This window comes from Rhinatrema bivittatum, chromosome 2 (assembly GCF_901001135.1).
Source record: "Rhinatrema bivittatum chromosome 2, aRhiBiv1.1, whole genome shotgun sequence".
Classification (NCBI taxonomy): domain Eukaryota; kingdom Metazoa; phylum Chordata; class Amphibia; order Gymnophiona; family Rhinatrematidae; genus Rhinatrema; species Rhinatrema bivittatum.
In genome coordinates this window covers 61,280,648-61,297,021 of record NC_042616.1, presented here as the reverse complement: position 1 = coordinate 61,297,021, position 16,374 = coordinate 61,280,648, and the positions used below count along the sequence as shown (strand labels likewise).

The following is a 16,374-nucleotide window of genomic DNA, read 5'->3' as shown; positions in this document are numbered from 1 at the left end:
GCCACCCCATCCAGACAGGCTGGCATTGGTTGTGACCACCATCCAGTTCGGAACTTCCATGGGAACATCTTGAGACTAGTCCTGGCTACTTCCGTAAGCGGCAACGGCAAATGACACTGTTCTGATAAAGGATCCCACTGGAAAAACAGTGTGCTCTGTAGGGGTCTCATATGAGCAGATGCACATGGAACCAATTTCAACGTGGAAGCCATGGAGCAAGTAGTCCCAAGACCCAGGTATAGAAACGCACCTGCAGAAACTCCAATATCTGAGAAGCGGCTAGGTGAGTCTTTGCCAGATTCATAATCCAGCCCAGGGACCATAAGTGTGGTAACACCACCGCTACTGCCTACACAGCTCCTCTGAGTTCGCCTGGAGAAGCCATTCATTCAGATATGGGTGCACTAAGATGCCCTTCTTCCTAAGAGCAGCTGCCACCAGATCCATCTCCTTGGTAAAGATTCGCAGGGCCATCGTCAAACCGAAAGAATCATGAACCTCAAAAACCTTTGGATGGTCCGGTTGAACTGCTATGTGCAAGTAAGCTTCGGCTAAGTCCAAAGAAGCCAAAAAACTCCCCTTTACGCACTGCCGCAATCACCGAACGTAGGGTCTCTATCCCAATGGGGATGGGAACGATGGCTGCCAGCATCCGTAGATGGGTCAATGGACTCCCGAACCATCTGCCTTTCGTACGTGCAAGAAAAGACCATGAACAAATCTTTCAGCGGGTGAGCCGACTCTAAAGCGTAGCCTTGTTTCATCACATGGAGGACCCACTGATCCAATGCGATCTTGGCCCACTCCCCGAAGAAAATAATCAACTGACCCCCCCCTATAACCGGCACCGAGGACTGGGTCTGCCTCGCTTCATTTAGTGGATTTTGATCCGGATGGTCCAAGACCAGAACCATCCCTGGCTGGCTTTCAACCTCGAAAGGACTGGTATCAGGATTGCTGCCCTCCAAACACTCTGGCTCTGGGCCCTTCCTGAAGTCCAGTTCTGCCGAATACATCGATGATCCCTAAAGCAAGGACACACGGAAAAGGTCTCTTTGCTACTCTTTGGCTTGTTCCTCCGGCAACCTGCATCCTTTGTTCTCGGCCAAAAGCTTCACAAGCTCCTCCAAGTCCTTTGCCCAAAAACGTTTTCCCTTTAAAAAGGTAATGCTCCAAACTGCAATTTGGATCAACGTCAAGCTGGCCAGTTCCTCAATCAAAGAAGCTGTTGGGCTGAGACCACAAACATCATAGGCCTGGAGGAGGTTCTGATAAGGTCATACAAAGCATCCTCCCAGTAGGCACCATGGCTCCCAGCCACTTGGTCTCATTGGCGTCTGACGCTGATAGCGTCTTATCAGACTGTAACTGCTGAACCCAGCATAGACCAGCCTGAAGCATAAAACTGCTGCACATCGCAGCCCGAATGCCTAGAGAGGACACCAAGTATCTGCTTGAGATGGACCTCCAGCTTCCTGTCACAACAAAGCCTTGACAGTCTGTGACGAATCTAGCCCTGGAAGATCCTCCCCCAGAGGCTCCCCTACCTCCGACTCTCCCAAAGGCTCGCTTGCATTCTCCAAAGGTTTGGGCTGATTCAGGATTCACCAAACCCTGGTAGCCCCACTAGCCCGTGTTGACCTGGGGCGTTTGAGCCGATGCTGATCCTATGGTCCCTCGTGCACGGACCGGAGGCATCCCACTGCCTTCCCGGCAAGATATGCCCTACATAGCAGGAGCACAAAATCAGGAGAAAATTTGGCTGGATCATCAGGATCCTCCTCCAGGAGGTCCTCATCCTCCCCAGACAGAGGTTCCCAAGCCCCCCGTACCTCCGTGGGTCTTCTAACAGCTAAGGAAAAGTGGTGGGGGAAGGGCTTCCACTCCCATCGCAGCCTAAGTTACTGCTGCAAAAAAGGACAAAATGGCCACTCTTGCTAGGTGCAAAAGGAAGGGGGCCGGCTGCTGCATCTGCCTTACCCGTGGACCCTGCGGTGGCCCAATGCTTCCCCAACGCTCTGCCCGGCATTCCTGAGCTGCCCTCTCCCCCAGAGAGGCAGTGGGAACAAAGGCCTGTCACAGACAGCCGTGTGCGCGCCTCCCTGCATGCTGAACAGTGGCTGCCACGTGGCATGGCTCCTGTCATATGCCTGCACTGCTGCTGAGACTGGTCACAAAGAGCTGTGTGCACACCTTCCTGCACGCTGAATAGCGGCTGCTTCATGGCATGGCTCCCGCCATGCACCTGCATCACTGCTGAGAGGACGATAAAATCAACTCCCTCACCAAGCTGCCTGCAGTTTACCCCACTGCGTGAACCGAACACCACAACGGGAAGGAAAATAAAACAACTCTCTAACTTTTCGGGTTTTCTTTTTACATTTAAAACTGTAAAGAACACTTTCCCTGAAGAAGCTGAACAGCTGGCTGAAACTCAACAGCAGGCTCCGGTTGTCGTCCTGGGGGGGGTTTGGGAACTGGCCCCACCAGATGTCCACTCCCCAACGGTAAAAGGGACAGAGTCAAAAAGGATTTCCAACCCCCTACTCACCCACCTCACAACAAGAAGGGATGGCCCCACCAGGACCTACTAATCTTCTGGGAGGTATTCCTTCAACCATTTTCTCTTCTTCTTCTTTCTTTCTTAGTCTCAGACTGCAGATTTTACACTGCCACCATCTGCTGGAGACAGAGAAATACTGAGTGACTGCAGGTGGCACACCAGGTTATATGCCAGCGTCAGCAAAACTCCCTCTGTCTCCATCTGCTGGAAGGGAGGCAAAACCCCAGGAGTCTGGACTGATCTGGGTATGTTCAGGGAACTAGAGTTGCCCACTAGAGTTTGGGGTGGGATGGAGGGGGCTGGGGGAATACTGGACCTGCAGTTCACCTTAGCAGAATGCTTGTGGCCAATCCCATCAGTTACCCTGCCTCTCCCCTCTATCACTACGAGCTGGTGGCATGGGCTGTACTCCTGTGCCCAAGCATGAGCAGGAGTGTTGTGCAAATATGGACACTGCAAAGTTGAAAGTGCTTCCTGCTAATATACATGCCAAAGTCTGCAACAGAAAAGAGCAGGGTGGGCTCCTCGCCTAAATGAGGAGCAAGCCAGCCTTAAGGGGCACATTTTCTATGGCTGCTTTTCAGCTCACGTAAACCCAGCCGGTTTTCAAGAACAGGGTAGCCACATAGCTTGGGTTTGGAGATTGTCTTGGCTAAAAGTTCCTGTGTACATTTACCTGGTGTTAAATAACGGCTCTACATGCATATGCTAACAGTCTACCTATGTGTGAATATTTTTTAAAAATGTATGTGCGGTTACCTGCTGGGCTTCTGAAATGCCCCAAAGAATGCCTTTTATAATGTGGCTAAAAGTAGAGATGGTGTAAATATACGCATGCACTTTCAGGTGGCTGAAAAGCTTCTTATGCGTATTCATTCTACCCACTAAGCCAGGGATGGGCATACTTTTGAACTCGAGGACCACATTAAAGGTCCAGCCAGGATGGAGGTAAGTGGAAGTGGGATTTGAGGAGTGTGAGGTGGAGGAAGAAGAGGAGATCCTGGAGGTCCAACAGCAGGAGAGGAGATTTTTCTCCAGAGATTAAAAGAAATGTGCATGGATTCACAACAATGAGATGCACAACCCCATCTTTGACTTTTCTTGGAGCTTTAATCTTCTTGCTTTGTCCGTGGTTGTGTTTTCATATGTGCAAGCGATCTGGATGGCAGGGTATTTATCCCCCATACTATGCAAGCTGTCCAAAGGCAAAAGGCTAATAGAGTTGTGATATGAGTTATTGTAATAATTTTATTTGGGTGCAGGTGGGGGAGGGGTGATATGGTAGTAGATTTTAATGCCGCAATTTTTTTTTTTTATTGTACACCGCTTTGGACAACCTGACTGGGCCGACAAGGTGATACAGAAAAAAAACTAAATAAATAAGAAAGGTGCATCTTCAGCTCATGGCTCAGACCTTACAATCAATCTTAACTGAAAAGAAGCAGAGAAACAATGCCACATCCTTACTGATCATAACTGCTGCTCCTAGGATCCTGGTGACAGTAATGAAAGGTTTGAGCAGCTGTACTGTCCCAAGGGGGAAAAAAAATAGATTCTTTATAAGCTGTGCTACCCCCCTACATAAGAATGGAATTATTGTAATGTTGACCTGACACCAAAGATCATCAGCAAAAAATAACCACAAGTGGGAAAGTGCACTCTAGATGCACTGCTAACCGGCACATACCCCTTAACTCACTTCTTCCACCCCTCCTTAGAGAGCCTATGGGGGAGGGGGGGGTCGTAAAAAAGGTGGGGGTACAAATGCCTGCTGCTCCTCCCACTCCCCCCCTTAAAGCTGTCACAAGATGGTGAGCGCAGGCATTGGTAACCTGCTCTCTCCGACTGCCTGACATTCAGCTCTCTCAGTGGCCACAGCCGCCCCTGTGTACCTTAAAAAACCATCTGTACAAAGCCTCGACAATGGATATGCTCACTGTAGCGAACTGTGCCTCAAAAAAAAAAATCTTTAAAAAAAAGTTTTTCCTTCTTCCACAAAACCCAACACAACCCTGCATACGATAAATTAGTATAGAATGAATTTATTTAAAATGTGATTCACAGATGTACAAACATCTGTGAATCACAGATTAGAACACAAGCTGCAAAGACTCATAGAAAGTATAAGGACTGTACCAGTAGTTTGAACAGTATTTTTCTCAGCAAGAAAACCTCAGTCCAAATGAAGGTTTGACTCCCAGCCGGAGGAGGATGAGTGTGTGGGCTGCAGCTGCAAGGAACAAGAAGACAAGGTGAATCACAATCATTTGTCGCATTGTTTAAGAACCCTTTTGTAAACGCAGGTTATAAAATGCAGTCTTCATTAGCTAAGTCTCTCTTGTTTTAATGATCCTTTGGTAGGTTTTTTTTTTTTTTCTTTAATAGGAACCAGTTTCACAAGAGGTACAAACTGCAATCAGCACGTTGCACGGTTTTTCACTGCCATGAGACAAAACTATTTCTGTTGAGACAGAGTCAGAAACTAGCAAGAAAATACATTCATATTTTTAGCAAAATGGAGCAACTAGAAAGTTTGCGCTCCTAGATGGAGTCTCTTTGAGAGAATTTGCTGTGCTATAATTCACTTGACTAAATGCCACAGCCCTTTAAAAAAAAACATGTATAATAGGCTGTCAAAAATATCATTTTTGCACTTGGATGAGAACAAGTGTATCTAGACATTTTAAATAAAAGTCAGCACTATCAGACTCAAACATGGTTTCTATTTTAAATGATGTACTGAACTCCATAATGAAAGCACATTAAAGAAAGAAGAAGAGACCATAAAAGCAGCCATGTAGTAAGCCTCTTGCTGATGTTGCAGTTGCCACTTACACCAGCAGCAAGGTTCATGACATATAGTAGTGAAACAGCTCAAATACTGCAATTCTATTTTTACTAAACCGATGCAGCGTGCAGAATAATTAGATTCCTTGCTCCTCATCTAGAAAGTTTTATTTTCTTTTTAGACATTGTTTCCTTCTTGCACCATAAATATAGTGCTACATTTTTTGAAGGTGTCTGTCCCATTTTGCCTTTAGTCTATCTATGTCTGGCCCCTTGGGCTTCTTTTTCCGAGACTGTATTATCCCAGGACAAGCAGGATGCTAGTCCTCACATATGGGTGATGTCACTGACGGAGCCCGAACGCGGAAAAAACTTCTGTCAAAGTTTCTATAAACTTTTGACTGGCTGCCTGAGGCTACTGAGCATGCCCGGCATGCCATGATATTCTCTGCCACAGGGGTCTCACTCCAGTCTCGTATGTAGCAATAAGCTTTATCAAAAATAAAATAATAAAACGTATCGGACCCAACTCCGCGGGGTGGCGGGTGGGTTTCGTGAGGACTACATCCTGCTGTCCTGGGATAACACCTGTTACAAGGTAAGCAATTTTGCTTTATCCCAGGACAAGCAGGATGCTAGTCCTCACATATGGGTGATTAGCAAGCTAGAGGCTGAGTCAATTTGTGATTGAGTCAACAGTGGAGTATTGTTGTTGAAATGAATCAGCCGAAGATCACAGCAGATTGGTTGTAGAAGGAGTTGGGTTTGAACTGGAAACAAGTTCTTTAAGACAGGGAGGGGGTTTGTGGGGGAGTTTCGGTGTGGTGGCAATTTGAAGAATGCTGGCACCCCACTGGGCAGAGACCGAGATGAGTGCCAAGATAGCATCGCCCAGTGGAGCTAGGTGGAATCCACCTGCTTCGGGGCTTGGCGGCGAGCAGCATCTTTGTTGTGGAGGCGGCAGGTCGGTATTATTAAAACGGGCATGGTGTCGGGAATAGAGGTCGCAGTTATCGACCATGACTTTAAAGAGGAGGGAGGAAGTGGGCCCAGTGGATTGGTGCCAGGGATGTTTGGTTGGGGGGGCGGCCGGTGGCAGTGCGCTGCTGACGGGGCCTCCCCCTCGTGTTGTGCCCGATGTCAGTGCGTGTCCGGGGCTGTTGGCTGTGGTGAGTGTGGGCAGCACAAATGCTCCTCCAGCCCTGAGTTTGGCTAATTTTCGAGGGGGCAGAGGAACCTTGTGGTTTCGGAACCTTGTGGTTTCGGGGGAGTGCGGCTTTGAATATAGAAGCCCCCCATGGCATCAGTCGTTGGGCCCGGGACAGGCTGCAGAGGAGGTGTGCTATCGCACTCTGCGTCTAGCCAGGGAGAGGGCAGGGCTATAATTGACCCTGTCGCTGGGAGTAGGTTTGTTGGTGGGGAAATTGCTCCCAGCTGTGATGAGCCTCAGCACACTGAGGCTGGCTGGATGTAGTTGGCTACGGGGTGCACTGTGCATCAGAGCAGGGCCAGGGGGTTGGAGAGCACAAGTGGAGTGTGATGGAGGGATGATGGGTCAGGTGTGTGGCCAAGTGTGGGGTTTGACGGCTTGCATGGTTCTGAAGCATTGTTGTTTCACAGTGGTTGGACTGGGACATGGGAGGATCCGCAGTTAGCAGGCAAGGCATGGGTTGGTCCGGAGGGGGGATTATGCCTGGTGCAGGCATAACACCTGGGTCTGGGGAGTTCCCCCTTGGGTGGGACCTGGTCAAGTCTCTCGTGGGGAGGTGAATTGGGGTTTTCCTGGGTGTTCTTCACAGATATGGAGTTTTGGTGGGTCATATGCCAATTATGGGGTGTGGTGATTGGTTTGGGGGACTGGGCATGTCATCCAGGGGTTTTCCGGGTGCTACAGGATTTCAGGCCTGGGGGATGCCTTTTAGCGGTACTGCTGCTTTTGTTCCTGCGTCTGTGTCGGCTGTTTCTTCTTCACAGGTTGGCGCTGCGCGAAGGAGGCAGCTGGGGCCACTGCCTGGAGGTTCAGTGGAGCAGTCAAATGATGGTATCGCAACAAGTTCGGACATCATGATTCTTCACAGTATGGGCCAATGTTAGCTTATGTGGATGCTATTTTGGCAGCCTTAAGGATTATGAAGGTTGGGTCTGGCTCAACTATGATGAGCATTTCTGGGACAAAATGGAGGACAACAAATTTATGTCCTGGGGAACTCAGGACATGGGCCTATGGCTCACTCAAATGACTAACAAAGCCTCTCCAACAGTGCTGAGTGGTGGAGCAGGCCATGATTGCAAGTGGTGGAGCTAGTAGTCAGCCATTTCGGGCAGCAGCTGCACCTAGCATTGCGGCCAAATCCGGATCCGGGGTTGCCGATGTGTGTTGGCATTTCAACCGATCCACATGCAACTTCCTGGATTGTAAATTCAAGCATTTATGCTCCAATTGTGGAGCTGGTCATCCGGCCAGTAAATGTAGAAAGCGGAACATAGCTGGGAGTGGGGGTAGGGTAGCGACCAGAAATTCAGGGAAATGATGCAATGCGGAATTCTCACATAATTCTGGGTGCAATGGAGCCATGGTTGCAGGTTTATCCTAAAATGGAGGAGGCCAGGTTTTTGTGGGAGGGGTTTTTGTTTGGTTTTAGAATTCTGTTTGCAGGCACTGTGGAGCAGTCTTTTTTCAAAAACAGTAGGTTGGTTGTCTGGTTGCGGGGTATCATGAAAAATAAATTGGACACTGAACTGAAAAAGAGGAGAGTTGTGGGATCCTTTGAAGAGCCTCTTTTTGAAAAAATGTTTTTGTCACCGAAAGCAGTGGTTCCCAAGAAAGAGCCGGGTAAGTTTAGGCTTATTCATGATTTGTCTTTTCTGGTTGGGAGTTAACGAATTGTGTGCAGTGTCCTATACCTCTTTTGATTCAGCTGTTCGGCTAGTGGTTAAATGTGGAGAGGGGGCCTCTCCACATGATATCGAGTCTGAAAGCAGACAGTTTCCTTTACTGGGATTTCGTTTTCAAGGTAAGTTCTATTTTGATAAATAAATATTTGCCCATGGGTTGTTCCATTTCTTGTGCCTATTTTGAAATGTTTAGTTCCTTTGTGCATTGGGTGTCTGAGCAAATGTCAGGGGAACCTAACATTATTCATTATTTGGATGATTTTTTTATTTGTTGGGACTAAGGATTCCAGTACGTGTCTAGATATTATGAGATGTTTTCTGAGAGTGGCTGAAGATTTTGGGATACCCATCACGGAGGGAAAGTCTGAGGGGCCATGTAGTTGCTTGATTTTCTTGGGGATTGAATTGGACTCAATAGGCATGGTGTCTCGTTTGCCCTAAAATAAAGTGGACAAATTGAGAGAATTGGTGGTGGGTGCTCGCTTTAGCAAAAAGTTGACCCTGCAACAAATGCAGTCCTTGGTGGGCAGTCTAAACTTTGCATACAAGGTTATACCAATGGGAAAAGTGTTTGGAGGAGACTGTCCATCGCTATGGCGGGTGTGCAAAAGGCTAATCACCATATTAGAATGACTAAACGATTGCGAGAAGACTTGGATATATGGCAGGTATTTTGGAACAGTTTAATGGTGTTTATGTGTGGCAGAAGGAATTGGTGTCATCAGGATATACGAGGGTAAGTCAGTAAGTAAGTCACAAATCTCTCTACTAAGGTAATAAAACATATATCTGTAATGTTGTCATATTCCATGGATGGCAGCACCTTAGAAGTGCTTATGTACATAAATAGTTATTTAAACTGTGCATGCACAGAGGCTGTATACACAAGGAAAATGGCTGCCATGTTGACAGATTGTATGGTCGAAGAACAACGTGCTGTTGTCCGATTTTTATGGGCTAAGAGCTTAGTGGAAAAAGACATTCATAAAGAAATGTATCCAGTATATGGAGAGAAATGTCTCTCGCATAAAGCAATTTATAACTGGACCGATAAATTTGCACAAGGACGTGCCAACGTGAATGATGAAACCAGACCTGGTCGACCTGTAGAGATTGCGACAGAGGGAACTGTGAAGCAGGTTGAAGAGATGGTTCGCGCTAACCGGAGGGTAACAATTGACGAAGTTGCCAAAGAAATTGGGTGTTCTCACGGATTAGCATATTCCTTAGTGCACGATGCATTGAACTTTCGCAAAGACTGTGCAAGATGGCTTCCCAAACAGCTGACCGAAGACAATAAGAACAACCGGATGGGTGTCTGTTTGGAAAACCTCTGCCGTTATGTAAACGAAGGTGAAATCAATGATGGCACGTATTGTTACTGGTGACGAGTCATGGGTGCACCACTATCAACCAGAAGCGAAACGCGATTCCATGCAGTGAAAGCATCCACTATCACCAGCAACGAGAAAGTTCAAGCTTGTGCCTTCTGCAGGAAAGGTGATGTTGACTGTGTTTTGGGACCGAGATGGGATACTCTTAACCAGTTTTCAGAAGCGTGGTGAATCTGTTAATTCGGCTTCCTACTGTGCTACTCTATTAAAGCTTAAAGGAGCTATTCGTAGAAAATGCCCAGATCTCGAAAAAAGAGGAGTGCTGATTTTTCACGATAATGCCAGACCACACACTTCGAATGAAACTCGTCAGACAATTGCGAACCTGCACTGGGAAGTTCTTGAACATCCACCATACAGTCTGGATTTGGCACCCAGCGATTTTCACTTGTTTGGCAAACTGAAAAACCATCTCGGTGGTAAACATTTCACCAGCGATGAAGAAGTGGAACAAGAGGTGAAGCGCTGGTTACGATGCCAGCCAAAAGACTTTTACGCAGAAGGTTTTGACGGACTTTTCAAACGCTGGGACAAATGTATAAATGTTTGCGGCGATTACGTTGAAAAGTAGTTGGTTTTTCCAGAAAAACTGTTTGCGACTATATTCTGTATATTTCACAGTGAATAATTCATCGTTTGCATTTAAATAAATTTCATGAATATTAATCCCATGTATGTTTGTGACTTACTTACTGACTTCCCTCGTAGAATTGTTTTCAGATGCTTCGGGAGGCAAAGGATTTGGGGTTTATTTCCAGGAGGCTTGGTGTGTGTCCACATGGCAGGAGGAATGGATACATACAGGGGTTACTAGGAATATTGCTTTTCTGGAATTTTTTCCGATTGTGGTTGCATTGCACCTATGGGGAACCTGGCTGAGGAACCGTAGGGTGGTATTTTGGTGTGATAATATGGGGGTGGTAGAGGTTATTAACAAAAGGTCAGCTAAGTGCATACTAGTGTCGGAACTGATGTGAGAATTTGTTCTACGCTGTATGTTGTTGAATGTCACTGCTTGGGCAAAACATGTTCCAGGTGTATGTAACAATATTGCTGATTCTCTTTCTCGTTTCAAGTGGGCAATATTCCGGAAGCTTGCCTCGACGGTGGATTCATGTGGGGCCCCCATTCCAAGTTCCCTTTGGAGGTTTGGTTCCCTGAAGCATGGCAATTGTTGCGAGCATCCTTAGCTCCTTCGACTTGGGCAGGGTATTTGAGTGGAGCGGTGAAGGGGTGGACTTCCTTTTTCTGGGGCTGGTCTTGGGGAACTGTATTGGACGTATTGCTATTACAATACATTGAGGAGGCTCGTAAAGCGGGGGGATCTAAAGTTGCAGGGATGTGCCAGTTAGCTGGGTTCTCTTTTTTCATGAGAGCTCATGACTGGGGATATCCTATGGGGCGCTTTTTGGAATGGAGGTTATTGGCAGGTTGGTCTAGCTCCATGGGAATCCCTGCAAGACAGCAGGCACTCTATTACCCATGCTATATTGCTAGAATTGTGGGACACAACTGCTGCTGCTGTTTGTTCCTCTTCTTTTGAGGTAAGCCATTTCGGGTGGCATTTGTTTTAGCATTCATTGGGGCCTTTCGGATAGATGAATTGGTCACTAGGGCTGAAAAAGGGACTGAACATACTGGCTTACAGTTTAATCAGGTGCAGATTTTGAGGGATGCCGTTAGAGTGATTATATCCAGATCCAAGATGGATCAGGCAGGCAAAGGAGTGGAGCTCATTTTGAGAGCTGTTAGGGGTCTGCGCGCTTGTCCAGTAGCCAATGTGGAACATTTATCTTTCCAAATGTCCTGCTGGGGGACGTCCATTTCTGGTGCATAATGACCTTCGGCCTTTAACTAAGTATCAGTTTGAAATGATGCTCAAAGCGGTTCTCACTCAAGTGGGTTTGGAGCGCTCCTATTTTGGGACACATTCCTTTTGGATCGGGGCTGCTATGTCAGCTGCAGGGTCAAGTCTAGCAGGTGATGTGATTCAATGGAACGGGAGATGGAAGCATGCAGCTTTCCAGATGTACATCCTACCTGATGTGGGGGAGAAGCACTAATTATATTTTCTTTTCTCCTTAAATCAGACTACCAGTGATCATCAGGTATGGATCATAGGGCACTCTTTTGTGGTATGGGCCTTCAGACATGCTTGTCAGTGGCCTTATGGTCCACATCTTGGTTTGGCAGTTTATGGCGTTACAATGCATTGGTTGGGATGACTAGGAATGCGCTGGAGTGAATTGTTGCCACATGTTCAGTTTTGGCTGAGCTGCAGAAGACATCCTGACATTGTCATGGTGCACTTAGGGGGAAATAAATAGGGGAAAATGTCCGGCTGCCAGTTCGTTAGTAGGGTACGGAAGGACCTTGCCATTTGATGATATGGTTGCCAGGCATGATTATCTTTTGGTCAGACATTATTCCAAATGTAAGCCTGCAGAAATGGAACAGCGCATTTGGGGGCGTTGTCGAGCCAGAGCTAATTAACAGATTGGCTCTTGGCTGAGAGTAATGGGGGGTTGTCATAGTAAACACGATCGATCCTGGGATGCTGAGGCGGGTCTTTTTCAACCTGATGTTCACTTGTCATTTATTGGCAGGGACTTGTTTCTCAGTGCCATTCAGGAGGCCTTGGAATGTGTGTTCTTGCAGGGTTCTTCAGCCACATCTTTGGGGGGGTATGGGATAGGTTTTCCTATCCCGGTTGCCCGAGCCTCATTAATGTGTTGTGGGCCGGACCGGGTAGCCAGTTTGACCATTGAACTGGTAGGGACAATACCCGTCTGGTTAGGTGGCATAGTGCTGCCTGGAAAGATGTAGGCCAGGTGGCCTGTGGATATGTTGTCTTGCTGGATTGTGGTGGATAACCATCTTGTGGTGTAATCGGGGCTCAGGCTGGTTTTTAATAATTGTTTAAATAAAGCTGCGGCCTGTTGATTCCCATATCAAGGTGTATTGTGTTTATTTGCGAAAGTGATTTGAAAAAGGGTGGCTGAGAGTGACTTGAAGTCCTGGTTTCATCTGTTATGGGTTTTTCAAATGTAAAATTAAACTGTGAAACCTTGAAAAGATTCACTGGGCCAGATGTGCTAAACATTCAATCCCCTATGAGAACCTTATACAAAAACCTCAGTTTGGCTTATTTAAGTTATTAGAAGATACTTTTTGCCTCAGTAAAATATTGCTTTAATTTAACACTGTAAATAATGAGAGGTCTAGAATGGGTAGATGTGAATCGATTATTTACTCTTTCGGATAATAGAAAAGCTAGGGGGCACTCCATGAAGTTAGCATGTGGCACATTTAAAACTAATCAGAGAAAGTTCCTTTTTACTCAACACACAATTAAACTCTGGAATTTGTTGCCAGAGGATGTGATTAGTGCAGTTAGTATAGCTGTGTTTAAAAAAGGATTGGATAAGTTCTTGGAGGAGAAGTCCATTACCTACTATTAATTAAGTTGACTTAGAAAATAGCCACTGCTGTTACTAGCAACAGTAACATGGAATAGACTTAGTTTTTGGGTACTGGCCAGGTTTATATGGCCTGGATTGGCCACTGTTGGAAACAGAATGCTGGGCTTGATGGACCCTTGGTTTGACCCAGCATGCCATGTTCTTATGTTCAGAGCACAGACAAACATTTGCTCTGCTTGCAGGGAAGTATTCTACATGTCAAAATGTAAACCACAAAAAGCAGCAGAGGAGATATAAAATGAAGGATTATAGGGGAAGAGTTCTATGTATTAAATATTTTCATGTGCTGAAATAATTTTAATCTGATGCTGTACAGCAAAGAATATAAACTGTTTGGTGACACGTGTATGTTTAAGCAGGCAAAAAACAAGGAAACCACACCAGTAAAATGCAGACTACATAACAAATACTCGGGCGGATTTTAAAAGCCCCGCTCTCGTAAATCCGCCTGGATTTACGCAAGCAGGGCCTTGCGCGCCGGCGCGCCTATTTTCTATAGGCCGCCGGCACGCGCAGAGCCCCGGGACGCGCGTAGGTCCCAGGGTTTTTCGAAGGGGGCGTGTCGTGGGCGGGACCGGATGACGCTACGTTTCGGGGCGGGACCGGGGGCGTGGCGGCGGCCCGGGGGCGTGGTCCAGGCCTCCGGACCAGCCCCTGGGTCGGAAGACGGCACACCAGCAGTCCGCTGGCGCGCGTAGATTTAAGTCTGCTTCTCGCAGGCGTAAATCTAGGGACAAAGGTAAGGGGGGGTTTAGATAGGGCCGGGGGGGTGAGTTAGGTAGAGGAAGGGAGGGGAAGGCGAAAGGAAGTTCCCTCCGAGGCCGCTCCGATTTCGGAGCGGCCTCGGAGGGAACAGAGGCAGGCTGCGCGGCTCGGCAGCCTTGCGCGCGCCGATCCAGGATTTTAGAGGATATGCGCAGCTATGCGCGTATCTTATAAAATCCAGCGTACTTTTGTTTGCGCCTGCTGCGCAAACAAAAGTACGCGATCGCGCTTTTTAAAAAAATCTACCCCACTATTTTTTTAAAAAACTCCCACGGTAGAAGGATTTTACTTTGCAGCTTCCCTATAACCCATATGGCCATGCATTACTCCTTTTGGTTTGTTCTTTTAAATAAAGAGATTTTGATTGAAAATAAACTATTTTGAAGAGCCCTATTCAACCTCTGTATGAATTAACAACCCAGACTACATTAATACTGTTCTATTTCTGTGTTTATTTCACATACAGTATAAAGAATGATGACCATTTTGGGATAACTGCTTAACACAGTTAATAACAGCAGAGACAGCCCAAAATGGCCCACCCAGTCCAGCAAGATTTTTCAGCATTGTAACTGCCACTCCGTGCCTGTTAATTCAGAGTTTCATTATCATCCCAGGGATTCTTTGTGTTTTATCTTATGCTTTTTTGAATTCCGGTGGCATTTTTTTTTTTTATTACCTCCACTGATACTGTATTCCGTATACCCTCCATCCTTTACATGAAAAGATGTTTTCTGACTTTGGTCCTGCTTTGCCTGTTCTAAAACTTACATTCCATTGACAAAGGCCTGCCTTTCAGGTATGTAAAAGTCTGTATTATATGCCCCTCCCCCAGGGTATAAACTTTTAGATCCTTGAGTCTCATGTCAAATGGCTTATGATATAGAAGCCACACCATGTGAAAACTTGATGCGCCTAATTTTTCTAAATGATAGCGCATTGCTGATCTACAGCAAAAATGATTTTAATTATTTGAATCCCAAAATGTAGTACAAGTGGAGGTGTCAGCACCCATCTGACAAACATGAAGCAAAATGCAAGTATCTCTATAAGGGATAACACCTGATTTCAGGTCATTAATTTCCAAGTGACACAGCTAATAAATTGGGTTCCACCACCCACTCCTAGCAGGCTAGAGACAATGGAAGAAAAGCATGTTTAGGACTTACTGAATGATGAATGCCTTAGACATCGATTCACTTATACGTGTGCCAAAATCTCTGTTACTCTCAATTTTAAGTGTCTCACACACTTAAAAAAAAGGAAACCAAAATGTGATACTAGAGTAAATAGGGTAGAAAATATGTGGTTTGCCTGACCTTGGTGCTATTTTAAAGCTATGCTGCTGTGCTGGAGATTGAAATCTTGAGAGAATTAGCTCGAGTTTTGTTATAATAAAAGAAAGTGGTTTGTTTACCTGCTTGAGAGGAGTTCCTGTGCCCTGATACTGGAAAGCAGGGGAATATGAATTGATCTCCGGAGGTCTGCAGTGTCTGGCTCAAGTTTTTTTTCTTTTCTCTGTTGTCCTGGAGAGCCTGGAAGCATGGCCACAGGTTTTTTTCGGGGGGGGGTTTGTATTTTTTGAGAGAGACCTGAGCAATCAGCTGATTCAGCTGAGGCTGATGCTCCCAATCTCCCTCTCCTCTGGAAGGCATCAGTAGGCTAGAAGAGAGCCCCCCTCCCCTCCCACTCCGCTGTGTTGTGAAGAGGTGCAGGCTGGGCTGCTGAGGTCATTGGTGACATCAGCAAGTCCCCGGATCAGCCAGATCACATGACCAAACTTAAACGTGTAATAAAATGTAAAGTAAACCCTTTAAAAATCCTAAATCTTGACAGTTTAGGTGGAGGGAGGTCAAAGAAGCATGCTACAAATTTTGGGAGCTCTAGGTGAACTTTGGCAAAATCGATCCCGAAAGTATCTCTTTTAAAAAATAAAATCTCTGTGATTTGAAGGTTGTGGTCATGAAAGGGGCATTTGGTAACCTGACTACAGTGAGAGTTTGAACTTAAAATTCACTTAGAAAGAAGTTATTTATCCCGTTTGGGAGAGTGGGTTTCAGAGGCTCAGAATAGCTGGATACTTTTTAAAAACAAGCCAGATTGTAGTTGTGCACATCTGAGGAGGTGCTTAAGGAGACAATTGAGTCCTTATTTTGAGATTAAAACATTGTTCTTTTCTTAAGTAAATAAGTGTTGTGGGAGTGTTTTGAAGAGATTTTCACTGAATTTGAAAGATGGGGATTTCTCAAAGAATATATGCTGTGCTCTGCAGTGATTTGGGTGAATTTTGAGATCTTTTTCAGCATGGGATTTGGGTTAATCTCTTTTGAATTTCTTCACGTTCACATTGAAACTTTTGAATGAAGCTCTTAAAACGAGTTCCATTTCCCCTGAAGGAGAGAAAAAAGTCAGAGCTAGAGGAATGTTGTCACAGCAACAGCATGGTTACTGCACATCTACAGTGAGCTTGCAAGTGAGCAGGTTATTG

General features: G+C 46.1%; 1 protein-coding gene across 3 annotated transcripts in view; it reads right to left on the bottom strand.

Annotated features, from left to right (window-relative positions):
* LOC115084011 (NXPE family member 3-like) overlaps positions 1-15,590 on the bottom strand; it is a 55,168-nt gene extending 39,578 nt beyond the window's left edge. For 2 of the 3 annotated variants that reach the window (XM_029588260.1, XM_029588262.1), the window contains exons 1-2: positions 15,304-15,590; positions 4,700-4,793 (exon numbers count right to left, since the gene is read on the bottom strand). The gene's annotated coding sequence lies outside the window, so the exon portion shown is untranslated. Of the gene's footprint in view, positions 1-2,555; positions 2,619-4,699; positions 4,794-15,303 lie in introns of those variants that run through there. The other variant, XM_029588261.1, reaches the window with a different exon arrangement.
* Positions 15,591-16,374: the final 784 nt, after the last annotated feature.